This window comes from Petaurus breviceps, unplaced genomic scaffold, assembly GCF_028583685.1.
Source record: "Petaurus breviceps papuanus isolate PSGF00001 unplaced genomic scaffold, PetGlider_PUasm1.0 126, whole genome shotgun sequence".
Classification (NCBI taxonomy): Eukaryota; Metazoa; Chordata; class Mammalia; order Diprotodontia; family Petauridae; genus Petaurus; species Petaurus breviceps.
Window position 1 is genome coordinate 57,562,796 of NW_027185655.1, and position 21,507 is coordinate 57,584,302.

Consider the following 21,507-nt stretch of genomic DNA (forward strand, 5'->3'; position numbering starts at 1 on the left):
CTTCCAACCTTATTATGTATACACACACACACACACACACACACACACACACACACATCAGTGTTCAGTCATTTTTCAGTCATGTCCAACTCTTTGCAACCCATTTGGAGTTTTCTTGAGAGAAATAGTAGAGTGGTTTGTTATTTCCTCCTCCAGCTCATTTGACAGATGAGGAAACTGAGAAAAGCAGTTAAGTGACTTGCACAGGATCACATAGCTAGTAAAATGTCCGAGGCTAGATTTGAACTCAGGGAGATGAGTCTTCCTGAATCCAGGCCTGACACCCTACCTATCAGGCCATCTAGCTATCATTTATTCTATAGTATATCTTAAATTGGCTTCCTTGCTATTTATCACTTGGTACAATCCCTGTCTCCCTTCATCTCTGACTCTTTGAATGCCACCTTTCCTTCACAACTCAGCTCAAGCAACACTTTCTACATAAAGCCTTATTGATCATCTTCCACATCCCCCTCTCACTCCCCAAACAGCTGCTAATTCTTTCCTATGTAGGTGGCTATGTGGATAGGTGGCACAGTGAACAGATCACTGACCCTGGAGTCAGGAAGACCCAAGTTCAAATATGGCCTCAGACAATTACTAGCTGTATTACACTGGGCAAGTTACTTAACTCTGTTTGCCTCAGTTTCCTTATCTGTCAGATGAGCTGGAGGAGGAAATTGCAAACCTCTCAAGTTTCTTTGCCCCAAAAAACCCCAAATAAATGGGGGTAGGGTCACAAAGAGTTGGATGGGGCTGAAGAACAACTAAAGAAACACTGATATAAATAAGGTTGGAAAAAAAAAAACAGGGTTTTCCTAGGACAAATAGAAAAATTTATAATTGCTACCAGAGGCAATAAGAAGCCTTTTTTAATCCGTAACTTGCTTTTTTGGAGGGGGGGGGTCAGGGCAACTGGGGTTAAGTGACTTACCCAAGGTGACACAACTAGGAAGTGTATCAAGTGTCTGAGGCAAAATTTGAACTCAGGTCCTCCTGACTCCAGGGCCAGTGCTCTATTCACTGTACCACCTAGCCACCCCCAATCCTTAACTTCTTTAAAGTTTCATCTCAGGTACTTTCTCCTACAGAAAACCTTTCACTTAGCCTCTGTTTGCCTCAGTTTCCTCCTCTATAAAATGGACATAATAATAGCACCTCCCTCTCATAGTTGTTATGAGAATCAAATAAGATAACTGAAAAGCATTTAGCACAATGCCTGGCACTAGGTAGGTATTATATAAATGATGGTGATGATAATGCCAATTATCTTCCACTTATTTTGTAAATATCTTGAAGGTGCAGATGTACATTTTTTTGTCTCTGTTTCCCCAGTCTCTGGCTACAAGTACTTAAATACTTGTAAGATAATTGATTCAAAAGAAGGGAGAAGAAGATGAAATGAGAATGGAAAGGTAGGCTAGAGCAAGACTCTAATATCCTGAATAATTAATTACAAGGTCAAAAAATTTTCTATCATTTTTTATTCAAGATATTGTTGCTGTTTTTCCCCTTTTAAATTGTTTCCTATTGTGACCAAGATACTCACCAATGGAAGGACATGGTGTTACTCTATTGTGCTATTCTCTAGGGGAGATTTCTCCAATTTTCTGGACGAGGCATCAAGCTACAATAACTATGACTTTCCTAAAAGATAATCTAGTTTTTTTTTCAAAAGTCTTCTCTGACACAAATATTAGGCATAATTTACCCATGTGATTTCATAACTAGGTACATGCTAATTTCAAATAATGTCGGCATCCTTTGAATTTGCAAAAGATTTCAGGATAGAATTTTTCTTTCCTATAAAGGGAGTATTCAAATTGAAAATATTACAATTACCTTAACACCTGTATTAAATATAAATGTTGAAATACAGACATGAGAATTAGGAATCAAATTTCATTGGCACCCTGGTGCAGAGTTTCATCACCTCAGACCTGAACTACTGTAACTGTCTGTTGGTCTATCTCTCTGCCTGGAGTCTCTGCCCTTTCCTGTCCATCTTCCACTGAGCTGCCAAAGAGCTGACCATGCCATATCTCTAATAATCCATCAATTCTAGTAGCTCCTGATCACCTCCAGAATCAAACATAAAGTGTGGCTCTTAAAGCTCTTCATAACCTGATCCTTTCCTACCTCTCTAGTCTTCCTATACCTTGGTCACCTCGATGTACTCTACAGTCCGCTGACACTGGCTTCCTTGCTGTTGTTCACATATAACATTCCCTCTTGAATTTGGATATTTCCTCCATTTATCCCCCTTGTTTTTAACTTTCTTCTCTCCTTATCTCCACCTCCCAGCTTCCCTCATTTCCTTCAAATCTCAGACTAAGTCTCATCTTCCCAGTCTTCCCTTAATCTTAGTGCTTCCCATTTGTTAATTATCTCCAATTTATAGCATATATATTTTATTTGTCCATCATTGTTTACATGTAGATCTCCCCTTGTTCCCCCATCAAGAACTAGAGTGGTTTTTTTTTTCTTTTTACATTCTCAGTTTTTAGCACAGTGCCTGGAACACTGCAGGTGCTCAATTAATGCCTTCTGACTCAACTAGCATTTGGGCTAATACCAGTTACCTGAAATGTTAGGCTAGTGACAACTTGTATTCAGGCAGCTAGGTGGAGCAGTGGATAAAGTCCTGGGGCTGGAGTCAGGAAGAGCCAGAGGAGTTCAAATTTGACCTTAGATACTTTGTAGTTGCATGACCCTGGGTAAGTCACTTAACCCCCATCATTCCACAAAAAAAAATACAGTTGTAAAAACATGCAAATTGGGTGAGTCATTCTACTTATCTGGGCTTCTGATCTCTTACCTTTAAAAACTGTTTACTTTGGGGCAGCTAGGTGGAGCAGTGAATAAAGCACCAACCCTGGAGTCAGGAGGACCTGGGTTCAGATCTGGCCTGACACTTAACACACACAAAAAACTAGCCGTGTGACCTTGGGCAAGTCACTCAACCCCAAATGCCCTCCAAAAAAAGCAAAAAAAAAAAAACCCAAAATGTTTACTTTAAATGATCTCCAAGGTCCTTTTACAGTTTCAACCTTTGGGTTTGGGATTTTTTTTTTTTTTACTATTCTTCATCTTTATTAATTTGATTATTGGCCAAACTCATGAAGAACTGGTTGTTGGGAGGTGGAAGAAGTAGGGATGGTTTATACAGTGCACTTGTGGGAATTCTTTTGGTATAGAGCAATGTTCACCCTTTGAGTGCCTGGCAGCTGTTCTATAACCCCAGATTTGGGTACATAGAGGGAAGTGTTGCTGGCAACTCCCAGCCACACTCTATTCTAGGAGGAGTGCCACTCCTTAAATAGCTGAAAGGCCTTCATGGGCTGCTAAGAGTTGGAGCCAGCAGCATTCTTGAAGGAGGGCCTCCTCCCTTGGCAGTACTTCTCCCCACCCCAGCCAGGATTGGAGCCTGGGTCTTAATGGAGATCTTGTGTTCTTCAGAGTGCATCACAAAGTTGCTATGTTATGCTACATGTATGGAATTTGGGGGGTCATCAAAAGGAATAAGAGGATATATCTAAAGAAGAAGAAGAAACTGTGTTGTAGATATTTGGATCTGTAACCTAAGACCACAGAGGAAGGCAGCCTGTTACATCCACAGGTGTTGGCTATGGAACAGGCTTTCCACACCTCTCCAGGTGAGACATTAGGAGCTAGGGCAAGAGGAAGACCATACAGGTCACTTAGTTTAAGAGAAGGCAAAACTCCCCACCTCTCGTCAAAGTTCAGTCCACCTTTCATTGTTCAGTCATTTCAGATGAAGTCCACTGACTCCCTGGTTACTTGTCATGTCTGACTCTCTGTGAACCCCATTTGGGGTTTTCTTGGCACAGATATTGGAGTGATCTGACATATCCTATTTTACAGATAAGGAAACTGAGGCAAACAGGTTCACACAGTATCTGGCGGCCAAATTTGAACTCAGGAAGATGAGTCTTCATTAGTCCAGTCCTGGCTCTCTATCCACTGAGCCATCTAGCTGGCCTGATTTTCCCCATGAGGAAAATGAAGGCCTTAGTAATGAAATGACTTTTTGAAGGTCACACATCTAGTAAGCAGTATAGCATTGATGCCAAATTCAATGTTTTTGACAATACACCACATCTGCTTCTACTTAGAGAATCATATGGGTTAATAAACAATGGTCGCCAGGAAAATTGATGGGGGGGAGGAGATGTCCATTTTTCTCTTCTGAATGTGAATTATCTTGATCATCTTGCTTTTTCATGCTGAGAAAACACAATGAGACAACTGGGGTGTTGATTTAAAGTAGTGTGAGAGAGGCAGTATGAACAAGGGGGAATTCTGGCTCATCTAGGATTTTGTGGGAGGTCAGATGTAGGCAGAATGAATCCTTTAAGCAAAGGAAGTTTCAGACAGTACTAGGATACTGTATTCATGGGGAATGAAGGCGAAAGACAAGAAAAAAGAAGTGGGAGAACACCAAAGATGGATTTCAATTTGAAAAGGAGGTAGACGAACCATTAGTTAATTAGATTTTTTGAAAAGGAAAATCAAAATATTAATTTAAAAAGTGAACAAGGTGAATTTACAAACAATAGGATAGAAAGTAAGGAATGATTAGCAAATCCTATCCATAATTATATGCCCCCCAAAACAAAATAGGAACTGAAAAGATAATTTTGTACAAAAATATAAAAGAATCAATATAAAATAAGTAAAGATCCCTCACATTCTACTCTAAGAGACACAGAGTAAGCCATTAGTGACCTATCAAAGATAAAAATTCTTTTTTTCAATATATATATATAAACATTTGATTTTAAAGCTTTAAATTCCAGCTTCATTCCCTTCGTCCCTTGTCACCCATCCTTACTGGGAAGATAAGCAATTCAATATAGGTTGTACATGTGTAGCTATGCAAAACATTTCCATAGTGGATATATTGTAAAAGACTGTATATTTCCCTCCTTCCTACCCCCCTCCCACTTGTTCTATTCTCTACTTTGATCCCCTCCCTTTCCAAAAATGGGTACTTCCAATTTCCCTCCCCCCCAGCCTGCCCTCCCTTCCATCATCCCCCCTCTCATCCCCTTCCACCCAACTCTCCTGAAGGGTGAGATGCCCTATTTAGTGTGTATTTCATTTCCTCCCTAAGCCAAATTTAATGAGAATAAGGTTGACTCATTCCCTTTTGCCTTCCTGTTCTTCCACTCCATTGTAACACTTTTCCCTTGCCTCTTCTATATGAGATAGTTTACCCCCATTCTGTCTCTCCCCATCTCCTCTCATTACACTCCTCTCTAACCTCTTAATTTCACCTTTTAAGTATCATCCCTTCCTGTTAAATTGATCCTGTGCCCTCTATCTATGTATACTTATACCTGTACCCATATATACACACATTCACATATGTATCATATGCCTATATACCCTCCTATATATATTTCTATTTTTATTCCCTTCAACTATTCTTATACTGAGAAAAGTTTCATTAGTTACAATTATCGTTTTTCCATGTAGGAATGTCAATAGTTCAACTTTGATAAGTTCCTTATGATTTGTTTTCCCTGTTTATCTTCTCATGCTTCTCTTGCTTCTTGTATCTGAATGTCAAATTTTCTATTCAACTCTGGTTTTTTCAGCAAGAATGCTTGAAAGTCCTCTATTCCACTGAATGACCATATTTTCCCCTGAAACATGATACTCAGTTTTGCTGGGTAGGTGAGTCTTGGTTTTAATCCCAACTTCTTTGACCTCTGGAATTCCAAGCCCTTCGATCCCTCAATGTAGCAGCTGCCAGATCCTGTGTTATCCTGATTGCGGTTCCACAATATTCAAATTGTTTCTTCCTGGATGCTTGTAATATTTTCTCTTTGATCTGGGAATTTTGGATCCTGGCTATAATATTCCTAGGAATTTTCTTTTTGGGATCTTTTTCAGGAAGTGATTGGTGGATTCTTTCAACCTCTGTTTTGCCCTCTGGTTCTAAAACATCAGGGCAATTTTCCTTGAGAATTTCTTGAAGGATGATTTCTAGGTTCTTTTTTTGATCATGGCTTTTAGGTAGTCCAATAATTTTTAAATTATCTCTCCTGTACTTATTTTCCAGGTCAGTAGTTTTCCCAATGAGATATTTCACATTGCCTTCTATTTTTTCATTTGTTTAGATCTATTTAATAGTATCTTGATTTCTCATAAAGTCACCAGCTTGAATTTGCTCCAATCTAATTCTGAAGGAATGATTCTCTTCAGTAAGCTTTTGAGATTCTTTTTGCCATTTGGCAAATTCGGCTTTTTAAGGCATTCTCCTCCTCATTACCTTTTTGAGCCTCTTTTGCCATTTGAGTTAGTCTATTTTTTAAGATGCTATTTTCTTCAGTCAGGTTGTTGACTCTCATTTCATAATTTTCTTGCATTGTTCTCATTTCTCTTCCCAATTTTTCCTCCACTTCTCTTATTTGGTTTTCAAAATCCTTCTTAAGGTCCTCTATGGCCTGTAACCAACTCATATATTTCTTGGAAGCTTTTGGTGCAGGAGTTCCGACTTCACTGTCCTACTCCTGTTCCATTCTTTGATCCTTTTTGTCCCCAAAACAGGAGTGTAAAGTTGGGTTGCTCTGTTTGCTTTGCTTCCTTTGCCTCCTCATGTTGCCACTCAATTACTTGACTTTGGGGCTTTTTAGCACAGTAGGACTCTGCTACCAGATGGAGAGCTTCAAACCAAACACTGAGGTTTTCTCAGCTGCCAGAGGTATTAGTTGGGTGCCCTTTCTGAAGCCTCCACACACTCTGGCAAGCTGGTCACACACCCCAGGAACTCCACCCTAGACTGCAATCCATATCCAAGCAGATTAAAGCAAGAGCGATTACCCCTCATACTGGTTGCTTGGTCCCCCTACAATCTGTATGCCAGGAGCTGAAGCCTCCATGTAGCAGTGGCTGCACGGCCGCTGCACCTTGGCGGCTTCTCCCCCGGGGCAAAGTCCAAATGCATTCCCAAACTACTGCATCCCAAAGTCCACACTGCACTGATCTCTCACTTTGTCCTTAGCATCTATGGATTGATAATTCTGGAAACTGCCATAGCTGCTGATGATCCGAATTCCCTCCAGCCAGCGGCTGGTCAGGCCCTCCCTAAAGCTAAAACCTCCGGCTTGAGTGTGGCTGGGGTTGACTCCCAGAGCACTGAGCTGGCCACTTCCTGCTGGCCTGCTGGGCTGTTCTCAGCAGGAGGTTAGCTTCTCTGTGTCATTTTGTGAGTTCTGTAGCTCCAAAGTTTGTTCAGAGTCACCTTTTACATGAATTGGAGGAGGTAGGAGCCCGAGCTTCTAGGAAGTCCTGGTTCTACTTTGCCATCTTGACCCCAGTAGCAGCAAGCACCCCAAGCATCCCCAGGATTTGCTGCCAACACAGGTTCTTAGATCTGCTTTGATAAAGGAAAGCAACTCAAAATGGGTTAACAAGCTTACTTTAATCAGTCAAATATGTATTGTTTACCTAGTTCAGGGGATAAAGGTCAGCACCCCGAACTTCAGAGTATACAGACAGAATTATCAAGACAGAAACAGATTAAGTAGACAGATTTCCAAACTGTCCAACCATTACATCCATACCAAATCAACATCTGGGTTTCAAAGCTGGGGGGCCCTGGACAATGGCTTCCCATCATGTCACAGAACACTTCTCAAAGTGAGCACCAAAACAAAGCCTCACATCAGGGCTTATATAGCCTTCTCCTGGGTAAGAGAATGTAACAACCTTTTGACCCACTGGCCAATCAAAAAGTATCTACTGAAAAACAAGCCTCCCACCCCAGGCTCCAGGTGCACTTTAGCCTAGGGGCAGGGAAGATCTTTAAAATTTACATTCCCATTACAACTCCCCCCCCCCAAAGATAAAAATTCTGGTCCAGAAAGATTTATAAGTTAATCCTATCCAGTGTTCAAAGAATGAATAATATTTATATTATAAAACTACTCCCAATAAATGAAAGAAAAAAGACACTATAAAAAAACCCTCTTATTATGAGATAAATATTGTCCTGGTGCTTTAACTAGGGAAGAATACAGAAAGAAAACTAAAGGCAAACAAACTATTAAACAAAATTTTAAAATATAACATTAGCAAAGGAAATGGAAATTATTCCCCAAATATACACTATGTTGTAAAAGCGCGCACGCCCACATACATGTCCAGATTTCTGATTTCCTTGGTTTAGGGAATTTCCAGTGGAAAAAAAAAAACAACTCCTACAATGTAAATCAGCAACTGTTCTCCAAATTTATAGTCCTAGAAAGCTGTCAATGTAGTGGTTTCAAACTCAAATTGAAACTCCCAATATTGACTCAGAAAACCACAAACTAACATTTTCTATGTTGTATTTTTATTTCTTTTGTTAAACATTTCAAAGTTACTTTTTCATATAATTCTAGCAGTGCTACTGAGTTTTTCTGGCTAGGGGTTTGATACCTCTGGCTATATGGCACTGAAGAGCTGCCATAGTCACTTAACCAATATGTTTTAGAGAAAGGACCTCAACCCATGTCTTCCTGACTCTGAGGTCAGTTTTCTCTTCACTATGCAACATCATTACTCCATCAACTAGTCTTTCTCGATACACTGAAAGACTGGGAAGTCTCCTGATATGTACAGCAGCTAAGCAAAAATTCCCTTTTTCTCAAGCACTGTTTGAGAAAAACTAGGTGCAGCATTAAGGCAAGAGTGAGGAGTTAAAGGAATAAAGCTTAGCATAGAGAAGGCACAATTATCCCTATATGCAAAGTTCACCTAGAAAATACTAGAGAATCACCAAATCAATTCATCATTAGTAGATTCACTAAGTAAACAGGTCAAAAAAATTGACACTAATATTTAAAACTTTTATATGGGTTAGCAAAAACAGAACCACATTATAGAGAAATTCCATTAAAATAATTAACTACTTTATAAATAACTGAAAATTAGCCTCTCAAGACAACTGGATCATAGATCATAAAATCCTACATGTAGAGTTCGAAGAGACCTTGGAAGATGTTTACTAACTGTTATGGGAATGGGCATCTGAAGATCTTCCCTGCCCCTAGGCCCCTTGATAGGCTTAAGTGACTCTGAGAACCTTCTTTGATTTAAAAATATACTCTGTCCCCTAATGGGTTGAATGTAGTTACATGGAGCCTGTGGTGGGAGGCTTGTTTTTCAGGAATGCCCACACCTTGTTGCTTTGTGATTGGGCAGTGGGTCAAGAGGATTATGACATTCTCTGACCCAGGAGAAGGCTATATATACCCTGGTGTGAAGTTTTACTTTGGGGCTCACTTTGAGAAGAGTTATGTGATTTGACCAGACAAGACTCTGGGCAGCCATTGAGCCTCCCGGCTTTGAAAACCCAGATGTTGGTGCTTCCCTCTCTGGTATGGATGTAATGGTCAGACAGCTGGAAGCCTGTCTGCTGATCTGTTTCTTTGTATTTTTTGTCTGCTTGTAACTTCTGTCTGTATCCTCTGAAGTTCAGGGTGCTGACCTTTTCCCCCTGAACTAGGTAAATGACATATGTTTGATTAAAGCAAGATTGTTAACCTCTTTTGAGTTGCTTTCCTTTAGAAAAGCATATCTAAGAAACTGTTGGCAGCCATCCTGGGTATGCTAGGGTGCTTGCCGCTACACTAACCTAATTTTTGAAATAAGTAAACTGAGGCATGGAGCTTAAGTGAGTTGCCCTAGGTCATACAGCTAGTGTCTGAGTTAGGATATGAATCTGAACCTTCCTGACTCCAAGATCATTGCCCTTCCAACTACACAATAATGCCTGAAGCAAACTGTTTACAGATTACTTCATAAAACTAGACAACATAACAAAATTCATTTGAAAGAACAAACGGTCTAGAACAGGGGTGCGAAACCTACAAGTTGGAGGCCACATGTGGCTCTCTAGATTCTCAAGTGCATTTTGAATCCTAAAGTGCCACGCTTGAGGATCTAGAGGGCCACATGAGGCCTCAAGGCCATAGGTTCCCCACCAATTTAGAATCTCATGAGAAGCAATTAAAGAAAATATGTATGGAAGGGACTTAGAATGACTCAAACTATGTGGCAAAATAGTAATTAAACAATTTGGTATCATTTTAGAAGAATGAAATGTAAACAGTGAAACAGATTAGATAAGTGTAATGGTAATGGGAATTTGAAGATCTTCCCTGTCCCTTAATAGACCTAAGGGAATTTAAAGACCTTCCCTGTTTAGAAGATCTTCCCTGCCCCCTAAGAGGTTGAATGTAATCACATGGAGCCTGTGGTGGGAGGAGTTTGCTGAAGGATAGCCCAGAGCTCATAGGAAGCTGGGAGTCAGAGCAACTATAAACAGTTGGGAGGAGAGGCCACATCTGAGGTAAACAGTTAGGCTTGTGAGTAAAAGATGGTGTTTGCCACCTACTGTGACAGCTAGACTTGTGTTGGTTTGCAGGAAGGCTAAAGGATGCTGTGGCTCTCTGTACTGTTAGGCTTATTAATTTCTTTGCTACTATGATGGAATTGGCTTACCAATTTGAGGATTCAGTTTTCTGGTGTCTAAATAAATGTTTTTGCTTTTTTCTTCTCTATGAAGAGTCTGTTATATTTTGTGATCGAGCACTCTGCTGGCCTATTTATAGTGACTGTTGGCACTGTGAATATTGCATTGGCACTACAATAGGCAATACCAGAAGCAAATGAATATTTCAGTCAGTAAACCCAGGAACAAAATCTACTATGTAGTTTCCAATAGTACTCACTCTTTGACAAGAACATCTAGAAAAACTGGAAAGAAAAGTGATTTTAAAAAATTATCACAATAGACTCTGAAGAGATCTATGACCATACTTACCCATATACATATATATGATATACACACACAAACTAATATAAATTATTATCTCATAACAAAAATAGCACCTCAAATTAGATGACAATAGAATGAGGTATATTTCAGAACTGTAGCTAGTTGGGGGGAATTTTTTTTTACCAGAAATGAAACAGAGGGGAATCATAAAAGATAATTTTTACTACATAAAACTAGAGGGCCTTTCCATGTACAAACCCAGTCTACCTAGAATAAAAAGTTTGAGAGTCATAAAAGGCAGGGAGGGGACAATGGGAAGGGGGGGGTTTGTCTTTGTGTCAAATAGGTCTGTTAAGAATCTAATATTCAAAATACATAGATTTGAAACATATAAAACCAGCAGTCATTCCCTTATAAGTAGTCAAAGAATATGAATAGTTTTCAAAAGAAGTATGAGGTGTGTGTATTTATACACATACATGCATATAGGCACACACACATGAAAGATTGTTCTATTAAAAGAAAGGGAAATTAGAACAACTCTGAGGTTTCACTTCATACCACCCAACAGGGCAAAGTATATAAAAGATGGAAATAATCAGTGTTAGAGGGGCTATGGCAATGTAGGCACTCTAAATCATCCTTGATGGAGTCGTGAATTTTACAAACATTCTAAAAAACCATTTGGAATTATGTGAGAAAAGGTACTAAACTGTTCATAGCCTTTAACCCAATGATCCAACTATTAGTCATATATTTTAAGGAGGGCAAAGACAGAAAGAAAGGCCTCATACATAACAACATATTTATAGTAGCACTTTTTCTGGTAGCAAAAAAAAAAAAGAAGCAAAGCAAGTGCCCTTTAATTGGGAACTGGCTGAACAAATTGCAGTGTATGAACGCAATAGAGTAGTATTGCACTATAAGAAATAATGAGTATGGGGAACTCTGAAAAACCTGGAAAGATTTTTATGAGCCGATGTGGGACAAAGCACAGAGAGCCAGTGCGACAAAGCAAACAAGTGCAAACAAAATTGAAAGATATTCATACTTTAAATAACTGTTCTGAACAATCTTGGTCCCAGAGAACTAATTACAGTCTCATCTCCATAGAGATGTGGGGTTTTATGGATGAAGAAAGTAGTATATACTGTCAGAGTGGGCACTGTGTCTGTTGCTTGCGCTTAAATATTGTCTTCATTACAAGGGAGAACTGGGCAGAAGGAGAATTAATGGAAAATGACTACTATAAAAACAAAAAGGCATTAGTAACTCTTTTTTTAAAAAAAGACAATCAGGGTTAAGTGACTTGTCCAGGGTCATACAGGTTATTGTGTTTGTCCTTTGTTTTCGAAGAGGACCATACATTAGGGAGATGATGACATGACTTGCAGTTGATTTTGATGTGAGGGAGGGCTGTGCGAAGTCACCAGCCTCACTTTCTCCGCCAGAGCCATCTGGGTCTAGTGGCCAAATATTTATCAGGACGACTAGAGATGACCCAGGATGCAAGGGGTCACATGGCTAGTAAGTGTCTGAGGAGGAATTTGAACTCAGGTTCTTCTGACTCTAGGGTGGTGCCCTTTCAACTGCAACTACACTACCTAACTGCTGGTCAATTTTTAAAAAAGAAAAAAGTAACTGAGTAAACCCACACACTAACTTTGCCCCATCTTGAATGGTCAGAGAGGAGAGGAGATACAAGAGAATCACAGTAAATTGACTATCACCATGCACATGGAAACCTTGAGTAGATTTTGAAAGACCACATAAAAGGAAGCATAATGGTGGTGTTGTACTGACTGTCCTGGTGAGCCATTTGGCAGGAATTATATATGTCTCTGGTCATGAGTTACCTTAGGATCTGGAGTACATTTCCTTCCTCCTCCTCTTCATTCTAGTTACTGGGCATATTTTTCAGTGGTGCAAAGTGAGAATGGGACCACAAATTTCTGTCTGCTTACAACTAATTGATGCACAGTGAGTCTCTGGCTATTTAAAATAGGGAAAATAATGCATATTTATTCACACATGTTTTGAGATCTGTGTATAAAAATGCTATATTACCACCAACTACAATGAATGCACATACTAAAATATAATTATCAATTACCAGCTACCACCTGTTGAGATAACGAATTAGAATGTTCTAACACTATCCTTCTAAATTTTGGAATCTAAAAAAATTCTTCTGTATTATATACAATGACACTCTATTGAGCCAATACATTAAGGAAATTCTGTGCTACTGTTTTTTTTTTTTTTACTAATTTTATAGTAGCAAAAGAAATGGAAGTCAGGCCACATGAATTAGTAAAATGCCTGAAGACCTATAACATAGAATTGATCTTACAAAGTCATCTTTCAAAACTTAAAATGCATTTAATGGCATGCCTATTGTCTAAGGCCTGATTGCCACATTTGAAAACCAAAATTTGCAAATAGCTTTTCCCCCTCCACAAATCAAGTATGAAATGGTTAAAATATATAAAAAAGAAGAATGTGTTTTTATAAATACAAAACCCCTTGTGCAAATTAGTTCATAAACTACGCATAAATAGAAGGTATTATGATACTCTTTTACCACTTGGGACCATAGATTGCAGCTAAAACAATAAGACACTGCTTATAGATGGGCAATTATTATGGGGTTTTATTCTTGAAAAGCTATTAACATTTTTATAGCATAAACAAAGTTATTACAAACAACCTCTACTATGTGAAGAATGATTTTTCTGAAACTCTTCCCTAAAACCTCTCAAATGTTACACTATATTAATTTACTGCAAAAAAAATAGGAGTAGTTAAGGCTGAAATAAAAATGCCACTTGTACCAAGTCAAGAAAGTCTATGTGGCAAATGAAAATACGCCTCATTACCTCACTGTACTCAGCAGTAGAGCGGTTAAAAAAAAAATGAAACAAAAATTAACTATGTTGTTAAGCAATCATCAAAACTGTTAAAAGCGGCTCTTGAATGAAATATACCTGAGATTCTTCATTCCCCAAAGGCAGACAATGTGGCAATGTTAAAATATAAGTTAGGAGTTCTAAACCCGGGGTCTTGTAAACTTAAAAAAAAATATTGTGGTAACTGTATTTCAATATAACAGCTTTCCTTTATAAACCTTTTTTTTTTTCCATTTTATGCATCTAAAAACATATTTTTTTCCCTGAGACTAGGCTTCACTAGTCTTTCAAAGGGGTGTAATATGGCAAAAAAAAAAAAAGGTTAAGAATTTCTGCTCTCAGGGGCGGCCAGGTGGCTAAGTGAGTAAGAGCACTGGCCCCAGTGTCGGGATGACCTGCGGATCGAATCCGGGCTCAGATACTTAGCACCACACCCAGAAATAACTGGCCATGTAACCTTGAGCAATTGCTTTAAAAAAAAAAGAATTTCTGCTCTGAGTGATGGCATTTGGAGATTTGAGTTTGAAAATTAAGGTCTTTGTACCAAAAGTTTTCATACTGGAAAAAAAAATGATCAGAAAGAATCTAAGATGCATGAGAAAAGGGTCATATCTAATCTAGCACCAGTAATAAACATTTAATAAAACATGTTTAACTTAATTGAATAGAATTAGAAATCCTCTACCATGCAACCAAAAAAAAGTGAAAAGGTTTGGAAAGTTAAAGGTTATTTCTAGTTATATCTGCTTTGAGTTGAAATCATGAGTGGAGTGAACTTTGGTGAGGGGACCTTCAATGTACAATTTTATGCCACTCTCCAATCACTTAAAAATTATTAGATCATTTAAATGTTTTATTTTATAAAAAGCTGTTCTCTACTAGAATACTTCTTTAAGATGTAGCTTTAGGTCAAAGGTGACATTGGGTTTCTAAACATAATGACAGGAGAACAAATATCCTAGCAGGTCCTACCAGAGTTGAAGAGCTTCGGAGCATGAGTCAAGAGATAAAGAAACAAGGACCAGTTCAGATGATGAACCAATAGGTTTTGTTTTTTGAGTTTGTTTTTTCATAATTCAGGAAACTGCCTATAAAGGTATGAGTGGGGAGTGACAGAGTACCTTCACTGATAAACTCAATTTCTGAAGTTTTAAAAGATATGATGAGAGTAGGTCTTTTGCCTGTTTGTGATATATTTCTATAGCGTTCACCCCAGAAAAGTTAAATGTTCTGGAAATTTATATTCTTCCACATATGAAAAAGACAGCATGACATCAACCTTCATTTGTCCCAGCTAAGAACCAAGACAGGTGAGGGTCCTCAATTGCTTTAGATTTCCCATAAGTCTTAAGATTGCTGACAAAGCAGGAGAGGGAAGGATTCTCCTAGGAGCATAGGACAATGGAAAGAGCTTTGTATTTGGAGTCTTAAGGTTCAAATTCTACCTCTGACAACACCTGTGTGATCTTGGGCTAATAATTTAACTTCTTTAAGCTTCAGTATTCTCACTTAAAAATGACACGGTTGAACTAAATGGCCTCTAAGGTCCCTATTTACCCTAAATTTACTCTAAATCATCTCATGATTTTATGATCTCATGAATTTAAATCAATGACAGAATGAATTGAGATGTGGTCAAACTATTCTAGGGTAAAAGTAACAATTTTGCCTTCCTTGTCTTAGATATTTTGGTTCTATTAATGCAGGAAAGGAAACCATTAGTATTTTAGAAAGACATGTCATTGATACCTAATAATGAGTTATGATGTCAATGAAAAGTCTGAATTGTTTTTTACATGAACTAAGACATGTCTCCCTCATTCTATATGTGGACAGTTAGTGTTTTTCACATAAAATGTTTTTAAATCAATTAAATTTCATCTAAGTTTTGGTCCATTTTCCAACTTGATAAGGGCTTTTTGATTCCTGATTCCAACATAATTTAGCTCTCTCTTCCAGATTTCTATTATTTACCAATTTCGTATTCATAGATCCTAGTTCATCATTCATATTCTTGATACAAATGTTCAACAGAACAGAGCTAAAGGCAAAGCCCTGTGACGCACCACCTAGATTGACATGAATTTATTAATTAACACTCTTTGGCCTTTTAACCAGCTGTGAATAAACCTAATTTTCTAGCCTACCTTTTCTCCATATTTGTTCACAAGGATATCATGGAAGACTATCGAATGATTTGAATGAATTGAGATTAAGCTTTCAAAAACGGAAATTAGTTTGGTCATGTATTGTTCTTACTGAACCCACGTTAACCTTCTATTTGCTTGCTCTGAGATCAGTAACTTATTTCTCCTCTTTTACCTCCATTTGTTTTTCATTTTGTCTTTTAGCTCTAAATTCTATGATGCTTTGTAAATATCACCTACTAGTGAAATAATTTGTGTCTGAGCTCACAAACCACTAGTTAAATAATCTATTACAGAATCTCACCATAGATTAGAATACAGTTCTTTCAGCTCTATGCTGCCCTATTTTGCTAGCTAGGATTGAAATGATGCTGTTACCTCAGGTTTGGTTCCTTTAATAGAAGTACTAAAAATAATTATCCTCATATGGCATGAGTAATTTTGCACTGAATAGTCAATATATTTTCTAGTTCTGCTGTTTTCATACTTAATGGAATATACAGAAGGGTAGAAAATTTAAAGACAATTTTGAAGGACTCTTGATCCTTTTTTTACAGACAGCTGACTAAAACTTGTTAACACTGTCAATTAAACAGTCATAGAAAGGGCCTCCCAAAATACTTGTAAATCATTGAAAATGAAGTAATATTTCTGATTTTGGTAATATATTAAGAGAGCACATAAAGGCAGCCTGCCTGTAGCAATCATGTCTTTCCTCTCAAGTTCTGGATACTAAAATAGGGTATTTCAGAAAAAAAAGTATACCTCAGTCAAAAAGATGTTTTTAACATCTTTTTTTCTCTCTCTTCTTGTCTTCAGTCAAGTAGAGGTTCAACAGCTCACTTTAATTGGATTGAAAAGATCAATTGGACATTCTAGTCCTTATATATACACATCAGAGCAACTTTTTAGTGTATCTGTGTTGAACATAAAGACTATTCATTCATCCTTTTGTTCAATTTTTTTGGGGGGAGGGGAGTATTATTAGCACACCTGTCTGGGCCAAAGTATCCTGATGAAAAAAGAAAAGAACGATGCTCCTTATTTTTAGCTCATAAAAAAAAAATCAGTTTTCTGGGATTAGAAGTGAGGATTTTTCAAATATAATGCAAAACTATCTAGGGAGGGGGATTATAACTAATTTAAAGACCAAAATCTTCAAAACATTATCAATTAAAAATTTTCAACTTGACTGTAACAGCAATGCCTCCTAGTCACCCCTCTCAAATACCACCTTAGTAGACCACAGTAAAAACAAGGGGATTTTAAAAATATACACTATCCACAGTATTCCATTCATGCAGTTTGGATTAACACTGAAGATGAATAACAATATGTGTCCAGAGTTAAAAAGCAGAGATTCATTTGAAATGCTTTGTGGAAACTGCAGATAACTTCTTTTTCTAAGATTCCCAACTGTACTCTGAGACAAAGCTTAGTGTTGCCTCAATAAGATTATATTATTATATTTATTTGTTATTTATACTGTGATATCTTATTTATATTTATTATATTGTTATAATATGCTATTTTATTCATTAGCGTTATGTTGTTATTCTATATTACACATACATATATTCTCTTGATATTTTATTACATTATAATATATTATTTATAGAACATACTATCTATTTTATATTTTTACATTCTATTTCTGTTATTATATTTATTATATGCTATATATTAAATGATACGCTAAACAAAGTTATACATATATTAATTTTTTGTAACCTCAGAAGAATCAAATTTGCAGAGGATCAATAGATAGTTTGGCTATTGTAAATACACAAATTAAAAACCAAAACACATACGAAGAAAGATGCTATCTGCATCTAGAGAAAGAACTGATGAACAGAAGTATGCATAGAATAATTTAAAATATACACAGATATATACACATATTATATACATATATTATATAATATGCATATATGTACATTTGTATCTAATGTAGTCATCTTTAGGGCAGGCGCAGGGGAAGGAAGAAAAAAAGAAATACATATGATAACTTTGTTGTCTATTTGGGGGGAAGAGGAAGTTGTATTTTGCAGGTTTGCAGTTTTGTGCAATCTTTTTTAATAGTACTATCACAGAGAAATGCTTGTTTTATTCTGTGAATTGAAAATGAATGTTTAAAAATATAGTTAAAAATATAGATCATGGAAAAACATGATGGGTATAAGTAGCTTAAAGCATATTGTCAATTATGTTTTTTGTCTAAGAAATTGTGTGGGGCAACTAGTTGGTGCAGTGAATAGAGCACCTGTCCTGGAGTCAGGAAGGCCTGAGTACAAATCCGGCCTCCGTCACTTGACACTTAACTAGTTATGTGACCCTGGACAAATCACTTAACCCCAAATGCCTTGCCTTGCCCCCTCTCCAAAAAAAATGTGGGAAAGGATAGGTGTGGATAAAGAGGCTGGCTCTCAAGCAATAAGATTAACAATTATCAATAGACAGTATAAGAGCTGCTCTAGGATACCTGAAATCTTAAAAGGACACAGCTTTGGGCAAATCCTCTAAGGAGAAAATTCAGTAAGACATAGACAAGAAAGATTCAGAATTAGAAAGCTCGGTTGGAGAGATGGAATACACCCATTGATGAGATCACATCAAAGATAATTAAGAAATTCGCTCAAAGGAGGAGTGCTTTGTTTTATTAAGTTTTTTTTTTTAATGATAAACACTTTTTTTCCTCAAAAAAAGTGAGGAAGTAAATCGGTTGCTGAAATTTCTACTCTCTCTCTTCCCCTACCCCAGCTGCACTTTTTAGTAAAGTGTGGTATGCAACAGAAAGAATACCCCTATTAAATATATCCTAGAAAACAAATGGGGAAGGATGCATTTTTAGGAGAGAATTTAGCATTATTATAGAAACATTCTCAGCTGCAAAGATCTTTGCTGAACTGTAAAATTTATTTAGTTGAATTCCATACAAGAAGTGAGATTCATTGGGGCAGATCCTGGATGACTCTGTAGACTACACAGTGTTTACATTTTCCTAGGAGCAAATCTGAAGATTTATATTTAGGGAAGTTTGCCTGGGAATTCACATTGCTGCAGCACTTCCCCTCCTGGTTAAAGGCTGATGAGTAATGAAACAGCCAAATTTAGACAATGATTTCTTCTAGTTCTAAAATTTTATGATGGGGAAAAGAGAGGAAAAAGGGAGAGGGAAAAGGGGAGAGGGGAGTGAGAGGGGGAAGGGAGAAAGGGAGAGAGAGAGAGGGAGGGAGGGAGAGGAGAGACAAGACACAGAGACAGAGACAGAGAGACAGAGGAAGGAGAGAGAGAAGACAGAGAAAAGAGAGGAGGGAAGAGAAGAGGGAAGAGAGACAAGCAAGGATTTACAGCAATCTCCAACAGGATGGACAAGCCCTGAAAAATTAGGAGGTGACTATACTCTGATTTCCTGGAAGCATGCCCATTTTACTCCTGAACACAATATAACCCTCACATATTCTGTGATAGAATATCTTTGCCTCCCTCTTCTCCCCAACCCTACTCCATATTGCTCATGGCTTGAATTGAAGCAAAAATAAACCAAACCAAAAAAAAGTTTCTTCTTTTCAGGATTCAAATACAGCTATTGATTGGAAAATGAGGGAGGGTAGGAAGGAAGAGGAAGAGAAGTTTGTTGATGCAAGATGGCAATATATAAAGATAATTTTCTCAGTTTCAGTAAGTTTTAAGAGACCACCACGCTTCACTGACTAACGTAGGAAACATACTGAATTGGTTATGACAACCTGTGGGTTAGTTTACACCGCAGTCTAAAAATTGGGAGACTCAGTTTGGAAACTTGATCAATATTCATGCCATCTCACATCATAATTCAATTGGCAAAAATGCAGCAGAAGACTCCCCAGGGCAATCCTGGGGAACAACTTACATTTTGGTGGTTTAACATGTGTAAACCTCCTGCTTAGAATCACTGATGGGGTTAATAGAAGCCTTGAACTTCAACAAGGCCTTCCAAGTGATTTGATTGAGGGGTTAACTGTGATAAGAACAGAAATGATCAAATTAAAATGAATAAGCTAAGGCAAAATTTTAAGATGCTTCACCAACCCCCTCCATGAGAAATTTTCCCCAAAGCATGTAAAAAACTGTCAAAACCAGAATCTTGATTAAAATGCAAAAGGTATTTTCAAATCTAGTATGACATTAGCATACAATATGTGCAGAAAACTGGTCTTTGATTTTCAGCTGTTGAAAATGTTGCATGTGTATGCTGTGTCTACAGGATAACAAATAAGTGGAAAAAAATTTTAATGAGAAAAATGAATATTTTATCTCTATTTTTTTTCTTATTCCTCAACATGAATATGGGAGAGGGTAGAGTAGGAGAGGTCAGCCCTAGGGTTTGGGGAAAAGACTTTGAGTGTAGACAAAAGTCTTTGGCTGTCATCTGAGGATAAGCCAAAATAAGGCAGGGCAGGCCTATCACCAAGTTAGTTATAAGATGATGAATTTTCAGTTACAGCAACAATCAATAATCTCCTAAGTCAAAAAGAATTTAGACCCTGTATTTTTGGAAAGTCTATGCTGATTTTGAAATCACAGGCAATTGCTAATCAATCAACAGCATTTATTAAGCACATACAGTGTTCCAGGCACTGAGCTAAGTAATGGGGATGAAAAGACAAAAATGGAAGAATCCCTACCCTCAAGGAGCTTACTTTCTATTGGGGGAGATAAATATATACATACATATGAGCAGTCATATTTTATGGTGAGAGAACACAGCAGCTGGTGAGATCTTATAGATGGTGGTGCCCATGCAAAGGATAGAGACCAGCAACAGAGCACTGTGTGTTCATAACAAATCCCAGTAAGACATTCCTGTTAAGTACATATATTCATCTAAGAAATTTAAAACATGTGGATTGCTATAAACTTCCAGCCATTAAGAAATAACTAATTTTTGGGGAAGCGGAGTCAAGGTGGCAGAGTAGAAGCAGGACCTCTGAGCGGCTCCAGCTTCCACCTTCCCCAATCCATGTAAAAAGGGGACTCTAAACAAACTTTGCACCTGCAAAACCCACAAAATGACACAGAGAAGCTAACCTCCCACTGAGGACAGCCCAGCAGGCCTACAGGAATCAGCCAGCTTAGTGCTCTGGGAGCCAAGCCCTGCCCCACGCTGAGGCACATCATCCATCCCCAGCTGGAGGGATGAAAGATAAGCAGCAGCTGTGGTCATTTCCAGATTTATCAACACATAGATGAGAAGGACAAAGTGAGAGGTCAGTGCAGTCTGGACTTTGTGACCCAGTAAGTGGGAGTGTGTAGGCTTTTGCCCCTGGGGGGAGAAGCCACTGAGATGCCGGCACAGCCAGCCAGCTCCATGTGGCAGTGTCAGCTACTGGCTAGCAGAGCATAGAGGGACCAAGCACCAGTCTGAGGGGTAATTGCTCTTGCTTTAACCTGCTTGGATCTGGATTGCAGTCTAGGGTGGAGGTCCTTGGGTGTATGTCCAGCTTGCCAGAGAGTGTGGAAGCCTCAGAGAGGGCACCCATCTAATACCTCCAGCAGCTGAGAAAACTCCAGTGATTGGGATGATAGCTCCCCTATCTGGTGGCAGAGTCCTACTGTGGCAAAAAGCCCAGGGGTCAAGTGACTGAGGGGTGACATGAGCAGGCAAAGGAAACAG

General features: G+C 38.1%; 1 protein-coding gene across 1 annotated transcript in view; it reads right to left on the reverse strand.

The window, feature by feature from the left end:
• TENM3 (teneurin transmembrane protein 3) overlaps positions 1 to 21,507 on the reverse strand; it is a 3,497,142-nt gene that overhangs the window by 749,914 nt on the left and 2,725,721 nt on the right. The gene's annotated exons all lie outside the window — the stretch shown is intronic.